General features: G+C 42.5%; 2 non-coding genes across 2 annotated transcripts; both read left to right on the forward strand.

The window, feature by feature from the left end:
* The first annotated feature begins 15,207 nt into the window (after positions 1-15,207).
* On the forward strand, positions 15,208-15,279 carry trnag-ucc (transfer RNA glycine (anticodon UCC)). Its single transcript has one exon. It is a non-coding gene; the product is annotated as a tRNA-Gly (tRNA).
* Positions 15,280-15,788: 509 nt separating this feature from the next.
* trnas-uga (transfer RNA serine (anticodon UGA)) lies at positions 15,789-15,870 on the forward strand. The gene has a single exon. It is a non-coding gene; the product is annotated as a tRNA-Ser (tRNA).
* Positions 15,871-15,888: the final 18 nt, after the last annotated feature.

Genomic DNA, 15,888 nt, shown 5'->3' on the forward strand with positions numbered 1-15,888 from the left:
GCAGCTGCAGCCCTTCGGGCCTGTCGGTACCCTGCAACCGAGTCAGGAGTCCTCCAGGATATCATATCCCGGAAGGCCTCCTTCTTCAATCGGACGGCTTCCCTGACCACCGGTGTCCACCACGGTGTCCGAGGGTTACCGCCCCTTGAGGAGCCTAAGACCCTGAGGCCACAGCTAGCCGCCGCAGCTTCAGCAAAGGAGGCTTTGAACACTGCCCTCTCCGGCTCAATGCCCCCAACCTCCACAGGAATGCCAGAAAAACTCCGCCGGAGGTGTGAGTTGAAGATACCTAGGACGGGGGCCTCCTCCAGGCATTCCCAGTTCACCCGCACTACTCGTTTGGGCTTACCAGGTCTATCCGGAAATTTCCCCCACTCCCTGATCCAACTCACAACCAGATGGTGGTCGGTTGACAGTTCCGCCCCTCTCTTTACCCGAGTGTCCAAAACATGCGGCCTCAGATCAGATGACACGATCACAAAATCGATCATTGATCTTCGGCCTAGGGTACTCTGGTACCAGGTACACTTATGAGCACCCTTATGTTCGAACATGGTGTTTGTTATGGATAATCCATGGCTAGCACAGAAGTCCAATAACAAACGACCGCTCGGGTTCAGATCAGGGAGGCCGTTCCTCCCCACCACGCCTCTCCAGGTGTCTCCATCGTTGCCCACGTGGGCGTTGAAGTCACCCAGCAGAAGTACGGAGTCCCCTACTGGAGCCCCATACAGGACTCCATTCAGGGTCTCCAAGAAGGCCGAGTACTCTGAACTGCTGTTTGGTGCATACGCACAAACAACAGTCAGAGTTTTCCCCCCTACAACCCTTAGGCGCAGGGAGGCGACCCTCTCGTCTACCGGGGTAAACTCCAACACCGCGGCGCTCAGCCGGGGATTTATGAGTATCCCCACACCCGCCCGGCGCCTCACGCCCTTGGCAACTCCGGAGAAGAATAAATTCCAACCCTTATCCAGGAGTACGGTACCAGAGCTGAGACTGTGCGTGGAGGTAAGCCCCACCAGATCTAACTGATAGCGCTCCACCTCCCTCACAAGCTCCAGTTCCTTTCCCCACAGCGAGGTGACGTTCCACATCCCCAGAGCCAGCTTCTGCCGCCCGGGTCTGGTCCGTCGAGACCCCTGACCTTCGCTGCCACCCATGTGGCTGCGCACCCGACCCCAACGGGTCTTCCCACAGGTGGTGGGCCCATGAGATGAAGAGAGGGGGGGTGCCACGTAGTTTGTTCGGGCTATGCCCGACCGGGCTCCGTGGCAAACCCGGCCACCAGACGCTCGCCATCGAGCCCTCCGTCTGGGCCTAGCTCCAGACGGGGGCCCCGGGCTTCCTCCGGGCTGGGTCCCATCTCCTCTTGTATCGATATTCATTGAGGGTTTTTGAACTATTCTTAGTCTGGCCCCTCACCTGAGACCACTCTGCCATGAGAGACCCTACCAGGAGCACAAGGCTCCAGACAACACAGCCCTCAGGTTCACAGGGACACGCAAACCTCTCCAGAGGTCAGATGTGCTTTTCTCAAATGGTTTCATGCCAGTAACTGTGTAGAGTCCAAACAGCTAATATTATCCAGTATTTTACCAAAAATCTCAAGTGAAAATAAAGGTAGATCAAAAATCAGACCCCAAACTCCCACATCACAAATTTGTCGGATTGTGGTTAGATGGTTAAATTATATTTTTGGAAATGCTCGCGACCTGTCCTGTCCAGTGTGAGCTTGGCTTGGGATTGGCTCCAGTCCTAAAAGCAGAAGCGATGTAGTTAATAGATAACGGAGAATGGATGGTTAATAATTATAATAATCATAATAATAACGTTTTTAACATTTAGTTCCTTTCAAGGTATCCAGGGATTTGAAAATAAACAAATTTCAGAAATACTTGCCAGTAGTTAACATTTTAGCACATTTATTACAGTTGAAGGGTGTAAAATGCGCAGATAAAGATTTAAGCTGTAATTGTGGGTGAGGCAGTCAATTTTTGTGGCTGCGAAAAGACTCATGATCGAAAAACATATTCTGTTGCTTTTTGTCGTTTTATTGAGATAAACTCTCTGGAGGTGCATATGAGTTTGACATAATTGGCAGGATTTTTACATTTGATGGATATTGATAAGGAAATACTGTGAAGAGAGACATTTCTAGCCTGAACCTGCAGGATTTCCAAGTGGGCAGGCATTCAGAACTGCAGTCTAAGATTCAGGCAAAACATTGCCTTACAGCTGCATTGGGTGTGCAATTCTGCCAAAAGTACTAGTGTGACAATAAAGCATAGATACATAGAGCACAGTGAGTGGAATTTGGGCGTTGTCACAAAATGACTTATGTTAGGTTATGTTTCGACCAGGCTACCTGAAACTTACAATACGTGGAACTTTTTTCAATGAAAAAAAAAGTTCCTGGAAACTGTTGTTTGTCGGCAGTTCCTCTGTGATATAAATACCAGGCGATATTAGAAAAATGTGTCTGCTGACATATAAACAACCACTACACCAAGCACTGCAATAGATCTGGCTCAGTACTACAGAAGACTATCAAAAAATTATGCTATATTAATGAAGCATCACAACAGCCACATATAACATGGAGGAGATTCAAATGGTGCTGCTGTTGATCCTGATTTAGTGCTTGGCCATTATTATTATTTAGTCAATGCTTGGAAGGAGAAGAGCCAAGTCACAAATATGTATCTAAAACACCTGAAATCCTATAGATTTAAAGTAACGAAACATATTTTATGAGCTATTTTAGAGATTGACTGGCTGAAATAATATTCTGGAGTACTCAACCAATCAGGCATCTACAGCGCTGAAAGGCCCACCACAAAGTTCCCTGTATTTTCATGAAGTAATAATTAGTTTTGTAGCATCTGCCTCAGCCCTCAGCTGGTTCTTGTGATTTACACCAAAGATTAAATTAATTTTCCCCCTTGACAGCTGTTGTCAATGGCAACCATATGGTCACACATGTCCAGACTTATGGATACTACTGCCATCTTAAGTCTTGACTGAAAGAGAGCTGAAGAAGAAACTAATTACCAGACTCTAAGAAGCAAGGGTCACCATGGTTTTTATGAGATGGCTTGGTCAATAATATATCCCTTGATAACCACAACAAAAAACAATAACAGTGGAGTCAAATTTTACCCACATTCATCAATCACAATCTGGTTGAACATACTGAAATACTGAAGCCAGACAATATTTTATTGGCAAATAGTTTCTCCTGGCACCATAGCTCCTCTCACCCATCTTTCATCATGTACGGCAATATGCTTACTGCTCCTCTCATCCAGAGACACTTAGGTTAAGTAACTGTTTTGGCTGGAGGTAAAATATAAACCCTTAAATGAAGCAGCCACCTGCTCCAATGCCATAACCAGGCCACCTTGGAGGGTCACTCAAAAGCTAAGCTACCAATTAAGGGATGTCTTCACAAAACAAGTCTAAAGACGGTACAGAAATCAGGATCATAACTTTAGACCTGCAAAGTAAATGCTAAGTGGTGCAGTATCTCATGATCTACCCGCTGCGGCTTCACACTGAGAACTAGCACTGCCTTAATCCACTTACACCCACAGGGAGAAGTCTGAGATGCACAATTGGAGCAAATTAAAGTCTTTCCCATCATCCCACAGCAGGAGTGCATGTGATGCCCTGTCTGTATCCGTGGAGACTGCTCGAACTGGACCAACACAGCGCCGCATACCGCTTGCTCTGTATGCTTCATATGTCATATTACAGACCTTACCCAGTCAGTAAACATAAGGCAGTCTGGTAAATTCAACACCATCTGTGGGTGCTCTGATACACAAGTAAGTTCCTTGCGAGAGTGTTGTTAAAGGTGTTTGTTTGACCTTGTGCATGTCAAGCCTTACATGTGATCTGTTACATGCCAGGAATGTCGTCGTCCCCCCCCCCCCCCCCTCCAGGTGCTAACAAGCCCGATTGAAGACGACCTGTAAAGTCTGGTATTTGCTACTGATTGGCTCCTAAGACTCCCAGTGGGCCAATCAACATAGGAGAGACGGTGGTCTAGTGGCAGAAACTTGGACTATGGGTAGAGAAGGTCTCTGGTTCGTCTCTGGTTCGACTCCACGGAGAGACAACAAAAGACGAATCTGGATTGATCTGTCCAAAAATCCAAGAGTCTCCCTACCCTCTCTAGTGCCCATGAGCAAGGCACCTTACTCCCCCAACATCTGCTCCCCGAGCGCCGTACATGGTAGCTCACTGCTCTGTGTGTCCTGCACCAGATGGGTCAAAAGCAGAGATTAAATTTACCTACCTGCATGAGTGTCCCTTTGCTAGTCTGTGCATGTGTTTGGGACTAACAAATGCATCTTAATACAGGGCCTTCAATACAAGGAGCACAACTGAAGACGTCTTCCTCTTCTGTCTGTTGGTCGGACCTGTTGTTTTTTGTAAGATCATTTTTTAAGTAGGTGTGGTGGTAGTATTTTTTAAGACTTGGGTAAGATTGTGGTGTACCCTGTACATTTTGTACAGGGTTAAGAAACACTAGGTAATTTGGATGGTGCAACTCTTGTACTTTTTTTGGTGATGCTCTTTTTCTTTTAGATCGGTCAGTTGAGCCTTTTGTTTGCATTTCTGTTTCTAATGGTAGAATCGATTAGGCTTAGGTTTGTAAAATTACTGTCAGTTTATTTAGCGCTCAATCACCTTGTCCCTTCCTGCCCCAAAGTTTGAGATCCTTTTGCTGTATTCTGTGAGTCACACTTGTAAATAGATCACTTTTTCTTTCACATTCTACCCTGACTCCATTACTTAAGTGTTATTGGATCTTTAATTAAAATCTGCACTTTTCATTTATCATTTTGAAAATACCCTACTGTGTAATCTGACTATGACAAGATTGGGGTGGATAGGTTCCCAATTACAAATGATTAAGGGCAAAAAAAATGCATCCCCCTCAAAGCCAACAAAATAACACAATTTCAGACTGAGTGAACCAAGATGCCAAACTACAACTACAGAACTAATTGTGTGTTATCCACGATGGCTCCAACCAATAACCCTAATCACACCAGTCTAAATAATAAATGCTGCACACAGACAGGGGAATGAAGTCAATAATAAGACAGAGTGAAATGTCATGATTGACAGCAGGCTCCAAATTACATAAAACACAAGATGGTGGCATCCGTACTTGGGATTTTTTAGCTTCATTTTGTATACAATGGGAGGGAGTAGAGACACATTGTCCATCATTCTATGGTGTCAAGTGAAGGCGAGAGGAAACAAATGCTTGAACTCTTCAAGACCAAAGACAGGTTCCAATAAGTTACAGTGTAATTAATACATTTACCTAATACTGATACCTTTGAACCAATACAATGTGCCTCACTTGGCTGTGATACCCATCATTGAAATAACTAACATACCTTGATGTTTCATATTTATGAAAACTACAAAATCCAAGCCTTTAATTTCTGTTCTGCTTTGTAATTAATTACAATATCAATATTTTCCTCTCTGTTAATCAAGGTGCAGGGTTATTTGAGCATTAACATCAACAGCAAATTGGAGAAGTTTGAATCATATTATTGAGGCAAGACATTGCAGGCTCCTGAATTGTCAACTTGGAGTTTCGTTGTCAGTAATTGCTGACTAAAAATATTATCACATAATTGTTTTTATAATTTCCCTCTACACTGGATTTTTGAAAAACAGGAGAAAGACATGAGAACACCACAATTAAAGGTCAAATGGAGGTCAAAGAGGTAATAGCACTTGCAAGAGTTGAAACGTCCTATGCTTAAGTATTATTCATGCAGTGGTGCACATGATAAAAAGCTAAGAGGAATTCATACTCCTCAACTTCTCCAACTGCTACTTTGTTGCAAAGCAACAGCAGAAATGGTGAGCCCAGCTGGTGACGCTGGCACAGCCGTCCTCTGTAGACAAGACCGTCTTATTTCGATTCAGCTTTTCCTTACAAACTGTGTAGACCAGGTTCTCCAAAGGAGGCGGCCCCAGGATATGGACAAAGCATTATATTTTTTGAAATGTTTTGATGAGATCTTAAGATGATTATAGAAGAGAAGACAACAAATCAATTCAGCAACTAGCCAATGTTTTAACTTTCTTCAACAATTTGAACTAACTGTTCTTTCTGCTTCAACAATTTGACCTCTAACTGGTACGGATGCTGGGAGCACATGGCACTAGAGTAATGTATGCTGCAATCTTCATTTTAAAGTATGCAATTGTTGATAGTTATGTTAATTCTTAGCTATACCTTCAGATAAGTGTGGTTGGCAGCAGAATTGCTCACATATCCTGGTCCACCATCAACAACTGGAGTCATATGGTTCAAATATAGCTATGTCAACAGGGTGGTACGTTTCAGTGTAATTTACTCATTGCTGCTACTGCTTTTAACCAATAGGATGAAAGACGACTATCACACACACTTGTGTCTCTCTTTCTCTGAGATACCTTGTCACTAACGCTGCCCTCTGATGCACTGGCCCACCTCACAAGATTTACTACAAACAATAATTGAGGTATTATATAAATAAATATATGTTTTTTAATTGACATAACAATTCCCCCCTAGGGAGGCAATATGGTGGATTTAATCAGAGAAAAGGGAGATGCTGAGGTTGAATGCAGAGGGAGCCAAAAAAAAGGTATTGGAAAGATTTAGGCAGGTTGTCCTGTCAGATGATACTCAAGCTCCATCAAATGACAGTAACTGCTCTCATCTGCACTCACTTGATTTCATGACTGTTTACACTTGTGGCACAGGGGATAATCTACAGCTAATCTAATGTCACAGCTATCTTCGTCAGGTTGTTGTGGCTGAGTGGTTAAGGCGGTGGACTCCAACATCTATCGTTATTGGAGTATTTTGTTGTAGATTAAGGCATATCTTAAGCTCCCATTAGAGGTCGGGTTGGTGCGACTTATACAAATCCTTGACTTGCTTGAATCACGTCTGGATATGTCCTATAAAATATTTGTATACACTTAAGTTGTGTTGGCTCTCATGGCAGAAAGTAGGGAGTGGTCTTTGTGACATGTGAATACCCTGACACCTTCCTGGTGCTGCTGTATCATTGTCAGGCTGTCACATATTTAAAATTCAACACAGTGAATAAATCAGAGAATATATTGAGAAAAAAAAAAATCTGGCCCCTTAAAAAAATGCTCCCTGACACATCAGCATTTGTACTGGGAGTGCTTGATGCAGGCATATCTGTTTGTGTCTCTAAATGAATGACTTCATGTGCAAGTCTGAGCATTTTTATCTCAGTAAACAAATTAATGGCCTTGTGAGTTATTAAAAGGCTGGCTCCCCTCATCAGTCTGGGAGTTTCTCTAATCTCTTGACAACATGCACAGCAAACATATTCATGCTCGACAAATCAGATTCAGGAAATGGCTGTGTTGCCACAATCTGATTGCTCCAACTTCTGTGGCCAAACATCCACTTGAGTGGCTGACATCAGCTAATGGAAGTGAGTAGCAGCTACTGTCAAGGTGCTCTCAGGCGTCTCCGATTCTGCTCACGACAAAGATATGTGGAGTGGCTGTGTGGCTTGATAACAATCCTGAACTGACATGCTGTCACACTGTGGAGCCAGTACCCGAGATCACTGTGGGTCACCTACTCGCTGCAGGTACTGAACTTCTTTATACGTTTTAACCATGTCCCCGCCAACATGGTCGACAGCTGAGCCAAGCATGTGTCCTTTAACATGCAGTGTGTTTGTCCTCTGGCCCTTCACTAATGGAGTGTCACTCCATGTGAAGCCAAACTCACAGCGGTGGTGAACACTCTGCATTAAGGGGCAGAGTATGAATACACATCTGAACTATATAAAATACTCAATATCTTACACCTTGTGCAAGAAAATATCTGTTATCATCGATACTGAAGAATGCCTTGCACAGTGCTGCTGCTAGATTATTGGATGGCTCCAATTACGGTAAGAATCCAGAGCAATATACTTATTAACCCACCATAACATTTAACTAACCCTTCATATGAATAATAGGTTTGTAAATTCAATCTAAGATCTAAAACATTTTATGAACATGATTACACGTAACTCAAGGACCTAAAAGTCACAAGGCTCTTATTTATCGTATTTTATGCCTTGTAACACGTTTTAATGTGATATCTTGAGATAAGCTTGAAGGAATGTCTAAAATTTGATACAAACATTCACTTGTACTCATATTAACTAACTTGACTTTGTAGTTGAAGGTCGAAATTTCAAGGTCATGTAACCTCACATTGTTGTGAACGCAGTATATCAAGAATGGCAAAGGGGAATTTCATTACATCTGGCAAAAACATAAAATTGAACTCATGGATGACCTGATTAGAATTTGGTGGTCAAATTTCACAGGTCAAGGGAAAACCAAAAAGAATAGTTGGTAACAAATGGTGCGAATCGTCACTTTTCATCCATGTCAACCATTTTTCACTGTATGCTGTGTTTTGTTATACAGGGGCATCTCAGAGGTTTGATTTTCAATCTTTTATGGACTGAATATTGCGCTCAAACACAAAAAAATCCCAAGGAAACATGACGTTTCTAAATTCATTTAGTTTTGTAACAAATCAATCAACCAAAACTGATTTGTATAACTCATATTTTCAAATCATAATTAATCTCAAAGGACTTAACAAGGTATATGTTCCTCTGTCCTTAACCCTCTCTCTTGGAAAACATTTTGAAACTACAGAGCGAGCCACATGTGAGGGATCCCTCTCCCAGGACGAGCAGAGGTGCAATAGATGATACTTATTCCCTGTAAAACATCATCAATTCTGAGCTTCTAAACTTATTTGTCACACTCATCATTATGTCCATTATGAACTGATTGCATGCAGATGTTATAAACCTCAAAACAAAGTATAAATACTAAAAAGTCCTATGTGAGTGTATGAGCTCTGGCTGCTTTTCTCCATTCCTGTCTCACATGATCAAATTAAGGAAATCTCAAGGGAAAAGAAAATCAAAAGAAATACAAAACAACAGCTGAATCAAACTGTTACATTGTTATCTACTTGAACACAGCGCAGAGACTCACTGTCCACTTGCTGATTTCAAGTACAGCAAGGTCATAAACACAAAATAATAGATTTTTTCCACCAGCTTTTTTTAAAATGACCACAAGCAAAGACACCCAGGTAGGATCCCCAGCTTGCTAAAGTGAATACTTAGTCAAATAATTGGATTTGCTTCCTAAATCATCGCCACTGATGAGCTGACAATCACGGAGAGTAATGGGGGATCTCTGTTTCTCTGGTCTCAGTTGGATTAAAAGAGGAGAAATTAATTAAATTCAAATTATATGTGTGTGTTAATCTTACTCAGTGTAAGGCTGCAACCTTGAATGCAAAAATGAGTACAATGAAGTGTGAATTGGACTAAATGAAAATCTACCAAGTCTAATATGGATCTAGTGATAGAGGCAGGGCTCACTATTGAAGGAATGAATGGAGCAAGTGTCTGAAATGTCAATCTGATCGTCACTATGATTATCCTGTTGAAGCAAAGCTCCCTGGGACAGTCTTGGGTAAGTAAGCAGCATGGTTTCTGTATAATGTAGAGAAGGATTAGAACAGAAATTGAAACCTAAGATGGTTCAGTGTGGGTGGGTGTTACTTTCAGACACATGAAAATGACAGGGGGTATTAGCTGCATGGTTTCACAGCAGGTATAGATTAATCAGGACAGAGATTATACTAAAGCTTTTCATGCAAATATAGAAAGCAAAAGAGACTAAAGAGGACCTGGCAAGTTCACCAACATGTTGGTGGTCAGTTTTAACGGGGAGTGTGTTTTTGGGAGTGTGTACATTTCAAATTATGGCCAACCCTCTGTGGGACTAAACCCCTCCCCCTATTTAGTACCTTGTCCACAAAGAGGGGGACAGCAGAGGAATGGTGTAACCCAATTCCATACCACATACTACCGTAAAGACGCTTTTTGGTGGGAATAATGTCGATGGAGTCCAGAGTTTTTCTGGAGTTGCAGCAAAGGGCCACACAGACCAGACTCAAACCCGGGCAGCCACCTGTACTATGTGAGCCCAGAGAATATCAGAAGATTAGCTGGAGTTCAGTACATAAGTTGAAAGCATCCAATTGTGTACTAGCTATGAGAAGGTACACAATTTCCACAGCTCAGGTTCATACTTGAGTACTGTGTTGTGAGACCAAAACGAACACATCCATATACTAATGACCTAATGCTTGTGCTATAAAAAGGATGAGTAGGTGCTGCTCAGAGGACAATGAATATTCATACCACATGTCATGGTAATCTGTCACAAAAGTGCTGCACAGACAGACCAATTAACATTTCCTCGCTATACAAGCAATTGCATCAGGTCAACAGCATTGTGCTGGCTAAATTTTCATAAGCCAACAAATTCTGTCTGCAGCAGCATCATGGAAAATGTCAGAAATTGAGAAGCACCATCTTCCTTCTCTACCTCAACTCTCATTAATGTCAATTTCACAGTGCTGGTCAGGGGGCGATGCTCTCCTATAAATGTGTGTCAGGAATATAAGTGGGATTCTGAATATACTTCCAGACATCAAAAGGTTTCTTAGATAAGGCTGTTTTTATGAATTTTACGCCATTTTGATTTGACAAACTTTTACCATGGTGCCCTTTTGACCTTAAAAGTGTGCAAACTCTAAACAGCAGACCTGCAGTGTTTGTGACCTGGAAATGGAAAAAAGCTTCAGATGTGACAGGAATTTACTGCAAGACAACCTGGTGAATGTAAATACTGCAGATGAGGAAACAGTTTCTTAGAAACTTTTTAAACCACTAAAATGTGTTGCATTTGTATGGAAAATGTATGGATTTGTCACAGAGGGAAGGAATAATTCTGCAGAGGGAATATTTCAAAGAGGGGGGAAATTCAGGTCATCAGCTGTGTTTTTGTGTGTCAGGGCAGGGCAGAATAAACCATACTTGAGGCCACGGGGCAAAAATTCTAAATCTGCACATTGTCAACCCCTGATTCAACACACAATTATTGTGGTTACAAGAATAAAGGACTAACAAGACTTTCATGTCTTAAGTATAGCGTGAGTAAAACAGCTGGGGTCTCATTTATTAACTGTTGTGTACGCACAAAACAGTTAATATCCAGTGATGTGATGGAATCGGTCTAATGCTCTAAATAAACAAATACTGCTGTGACTGTGGTGCGGGTTCTGCATGGTGTATGTATGCGAATGAAAGGACGAAAGGGAAGCGAGAGTGATCTCACTTATTGTGTTAACCACAGCAGCGGCAGAGTGTCAGTGTATTTTCTTTATTAGTGACATCACTGCTGTCCTGTAAAATGGGACAGCACGTTCTCCACCTCACTAACAGGCACCTCGATGTCAGTGTCAGAAAGTTTCACTTCCTCTTCTCATCGCTTGATGCCGTGACTCCGTCAGGACTCACGGCGGAAACCCATTGGTCAGCAGCATAATTTAATATTCATGTCGTGCTTTGCATTGACTATTTATGGTTGAAAGTGGGCGTGTGGTGGGCGGAGCAGGAGGCAGATCCACCTACGAACGTGTCCAGGTGGACTGTGATTAATAAAGCGAACATTGTGTTCAGGTGTGCTTGCGAGCGGTTTTATAGAGCGGAACTTTCTTTTGCGTACGCCATTTCTGGCTTATGTATGTACGTACACTTTTAGTATGAATCCTACACACTCTCTTATAGATGAGACCCCTGGCCTTGCTTGTCATCTGGATTGATTAGAATAGAAGCATATCTGTTGTGTTAGATACATGATAGATGGACAGGAATAGAAACACCTCCTGGATAAACACACCATATTGATTTTTACACATATTAATAAATAGATTTATATAACAATTACTTTGATAAGTTTTTCCATATTGCCAAACTGGTAACTCTTCATCTCAAAAAGGAAAATATGATCAAGCCATGCAAATTAATAATTCTAAATTTATTGTTTTCTTAACAAAAGATAATTTATGAATGGTTTACAGTCAGGTGGCTCTGAGTTGAATACAGTTATTCGTCACCAGGTCAGAAGTGGCGTGTATGCATTGCATATGTTACATCCAGTTCTGGTGTTTCATTGACTTTCTGTGTCGTTTCATATCCATACTTCCTCCCCTCCCCCATGTTGATAACCTGCTTCACCTTCATGTGTTGCACTTGTGTCCCATTATCGCCCTTCCGTGAGTATTCAGTCATCGTGGTTTGCCTTCCCCTTAACAAAAAAGTAAAATCACACCATTTTAATTAAATGCTTACTTTATTAAAACTCCAGCACCATAAACACAATCTGTCCTGGACACAGACTCCATCAGGAAGACGGCCAGGTAGTTTCTCTTCTTCCTCCGCAGGCTGCAGAAGCTCCATATGGATGACAGGATTCTCTGCAACTTCTACAGGTGCACCATAGAGAGCATCCTGACTGGCTGCATCACCGCCTGGTATGGCATCTGCACCACCCTGAACTGTAAGGCTCTACAGAGGGTGGTGAAGTCTGCCCAGCACATCACCAGAGGGTGCTACCATCCATGGAGGACCTCTACACCCAGCGGTGCAGGAAGAAGAGCAACCAGATTATTAAAGATCCCTTTCATCCCAGCAATAAACATTTTTGCCTGCTGCCATCTGGCCGACAGTACCGCAGCATCCGGGCCCGCACCACCAGGCTCAGAGACAGTTTCATCCCCCAGGCCATAAGACTTTTAAACTCTTCCCAACTGCAATAACTCAACAGTCCCCTTGGTCTGAGGTCTGAGGTCGTAGTCTGCAGGTGTAACAGGGGCTTTGGTTAGGCTGTCTCAACACCGCAACTCAATCTTTCCAACTGCTTCACCGCCTTGTCTGATGACACTCTGACACATCCATCAGTTCCGTCTGCAGCACTTGATCTACCCTCTTGGGATCATTCTTTGAAAACAGCAACTGGCCAGTGGATATCAGTGTTCCTGTGACTAAGAAATTGATGCGAAAACTCAGTGGCCCCCAACTGTATGATCTGTATTTGTCTCTGATCATTTGTTACTGATCTAAATTCGACTCCTCTTTATTATTGAAACAACAGTATTTGTCAGGTTGTTGTGGCCGAGTGGTTAAGGCGATGGACTGAAAATCCACTGGGGTTTCCCTGCACAGTTTCAAACCCTGTAAACAAAGGTAGACTCTCATCGTTTAGCAACCAAGACAAAACAGCTGCAACACCTTGCCTGATATGCATCGTTAGGTGAAATGCTAAGTCTGTACTTTCGAAGAGTCAGTTATTTGCTCCATACGTTGCACTCAGAGTCAATATGGATCTGTTTACTATTCTCTTTCTTATGTGTTACAGAACCTTTGGTAAACCATCGATTCTTTTCTTCCCCTCTCTCATTATGTTCAACTGGGTTGCTCAATAATCTTTCACAAATTTATCGAGTTGTTGCTGCCAAATAACAATGACTTTCTGGCGATGGTGGTATAGTGGTGAGCATAGCTGCCTTCCAAGCAGTTGACCTGGGTTCAATTCCCAACAAATTTATTGAAACAACAATATTTATCAGGTTGTTGTGACCGAGTGGTTAAGGCGATGGACTAGAAATCCATTGGGGTTTCCCCGCGCATGTTCAAATCCTGCCAGTAAAGAAAAGCTGCTTTTCATGTCCATGGAGCTCTCACTGTTAAGCAGCATACCGATGCAACAGCTTAGCCGCTACGAATCGTAAGGGGAAATGTCTGTTGTTTCAAAGACTCAGTCAATTGCGCAAGTTTGACATACTTGCACTCAGTGTTAATGTAGACAGCTTCAAGTATGTGTTACATTACTTTTGGTAAACCGTCTATTCTTTTCTTTTCCTCTTTTCATTCTGTTCAACTTGGGCACTCTACTAAGTATTCCACATTTGTCGCATTTTTGCAGCCACATTTCACTGGTTTTGGGGCGATGGTGGTATAGTGGTGAGCATAGCTGCCTTCCAAGCAGTTGACCTGGGTTTGATTCCCAGCCATCGCAGTTATATTAAGCCCAACACTTTCATTTACATAGCTGCCTTCCAAGCAGTTGACCTGGGTTCGATTCCCAGCCATCGCAGTTATATTAAGCCCAACACTTTCATTTACAATCTCAAACTCTGGTTGCTACATTATCTTGAAATTTATTGAAACAACAATATTTATCAGGTTGTTGTGACCGAGTGGTTAAGGCGATGGACTAGAAATCCATTGGGGTTTCCCCGCGCATGTTCAAATGCTGCCAGTAAAGAAAAGCTGCTTTTCATGTCCATGGAGCTCTCACTGTTAAGCAGCATACCGATGCAACAGCTTAGCCGCTACGAATCGTAAGGGGAAATGTCTGTTGTTTCAAAGACTTAGTCAATTGCGCAAGTTTGACATACTTGCACTCAGTGTTAATGTAGATATGTAGACAGCTTCAAGTATGTGTTACATTACTTTTGGTAAACCGTCTATTCTTTTCTTTTCCTCTTTTCATTCTGTTCAACTTGCGCACTCTACTAAGTATTCCACATTTGTCGCATTTTTGCAGCCACATTTCACTGGTTTTGGGGCGATGGTCGTATAGTGGTGAGCATAGCTGCCTTCCAAGCAGTTGACCTGGGTTCGATTCCCAGCCATCGCAGTTATATTAAGCCCAACACTTTCATTTACATAGCTGCCTTCCAAGCAGTTGACCTGGGTTAGATTCCCAGCCATCGCAGTTATATTAAGCCCAACACTTTCATTTACAATCTCAAACTCTGGTTGCTACATTATCTTGAAATTTATTGAAACAACAATATTTATCAGGTTGTTGTGACCGAGTGGTTAAGGCGATGGAATAGAAATCCATTGGGGTTTCCCCGCGCATGATCAAATCCTGCCAGTAAAGAAAAGCTGCTTTTCATGTCCATGGAGCTCTCACTGTTAAGCAGCATACCGATGCAACAGCTTAGCCGCTACGAATCGTAAGGGGAAATGTCTGTTGTTTCAAAGACTCAGTCAATTGCGCAAGTTTGACATACTTGCACTCAGTGTTAATGTAGATATGTAGACAGCTTCAAGTATGTGTTACATTACTTTTGGTAAACCGTCTATTCTTTTCTTTTCCTCTTTTCATTCTGTTCAACTTGGGCACTCTACTAAGTATTCCACATTTGTCGCATTTTTGCAGCCACATTTCACTGGTTTTGGGGCGATGGTGGTATAGTGGTGAGCATAGCTGCCTTCCAAGCAGTTGACCTGGGTTCGATTCCCAGCCATCGCAGTTATATTAAGCCCAACACTTTCATTTACAATCTCAAACTCTGGTTGCTACATTATCTTGAAATGTATTGAAACAACAATATTTATCAGGTTGTTGTGACCGAGTGGTTAAGGCGATGGACTAGAAATCCATTGGGGTTTCCCCGAGCCTGTTCAAACTTTGCCAAAAACTGTAGATTCTCATTGTTTAGCAACCAAGACAAAACAGCCGGAAATATTGTTATTTCACAAATTTATCGTGTTGTGGCTGCCAAATAACAATGTCTTTCTGGCGATGGTGGTATAGGGGTGAGCATAGCTGCCTTCCAAGCAGTTGACCTGGGTTCGATTCCCAGCCATCGCAGTTATATTAAGCCCAACACTTTCATTTACATAGCTGCCTTCCAAGCAGTTGACCTGGGTTCGATTCCCAGCCATCGCACTTATATTAAGCCCAACACTTTCATTTAAATTCTCAAACTCTGGTTGCTACATTATCTTGAAAGTTATTGAAATAACAATCTTTGTCAGGTTGTTGTGGCCGAGTGGTTAAGGCGATGGACTTGAAATCCTTTGGGGTTTCCCTGTGCAGGTTTAAACCCTGCCAACAACGGTAGACTCTCATTGTTTA

Source organism: Platichthys flesus, chromosome 18 (assembly GCF_949316205.1).
Source record: "Platichthys flesus chromosome 18, fPlaFle2.1, whole genome shotgun sequence".
In the NCBI taxonomy this organism is placed as follows: Eukaryota; Metazoa; Chordata; class Actinopteri; order Pleuronectiformes; family Pleuronectidae; genus Platichthys; species Platichthys flesus.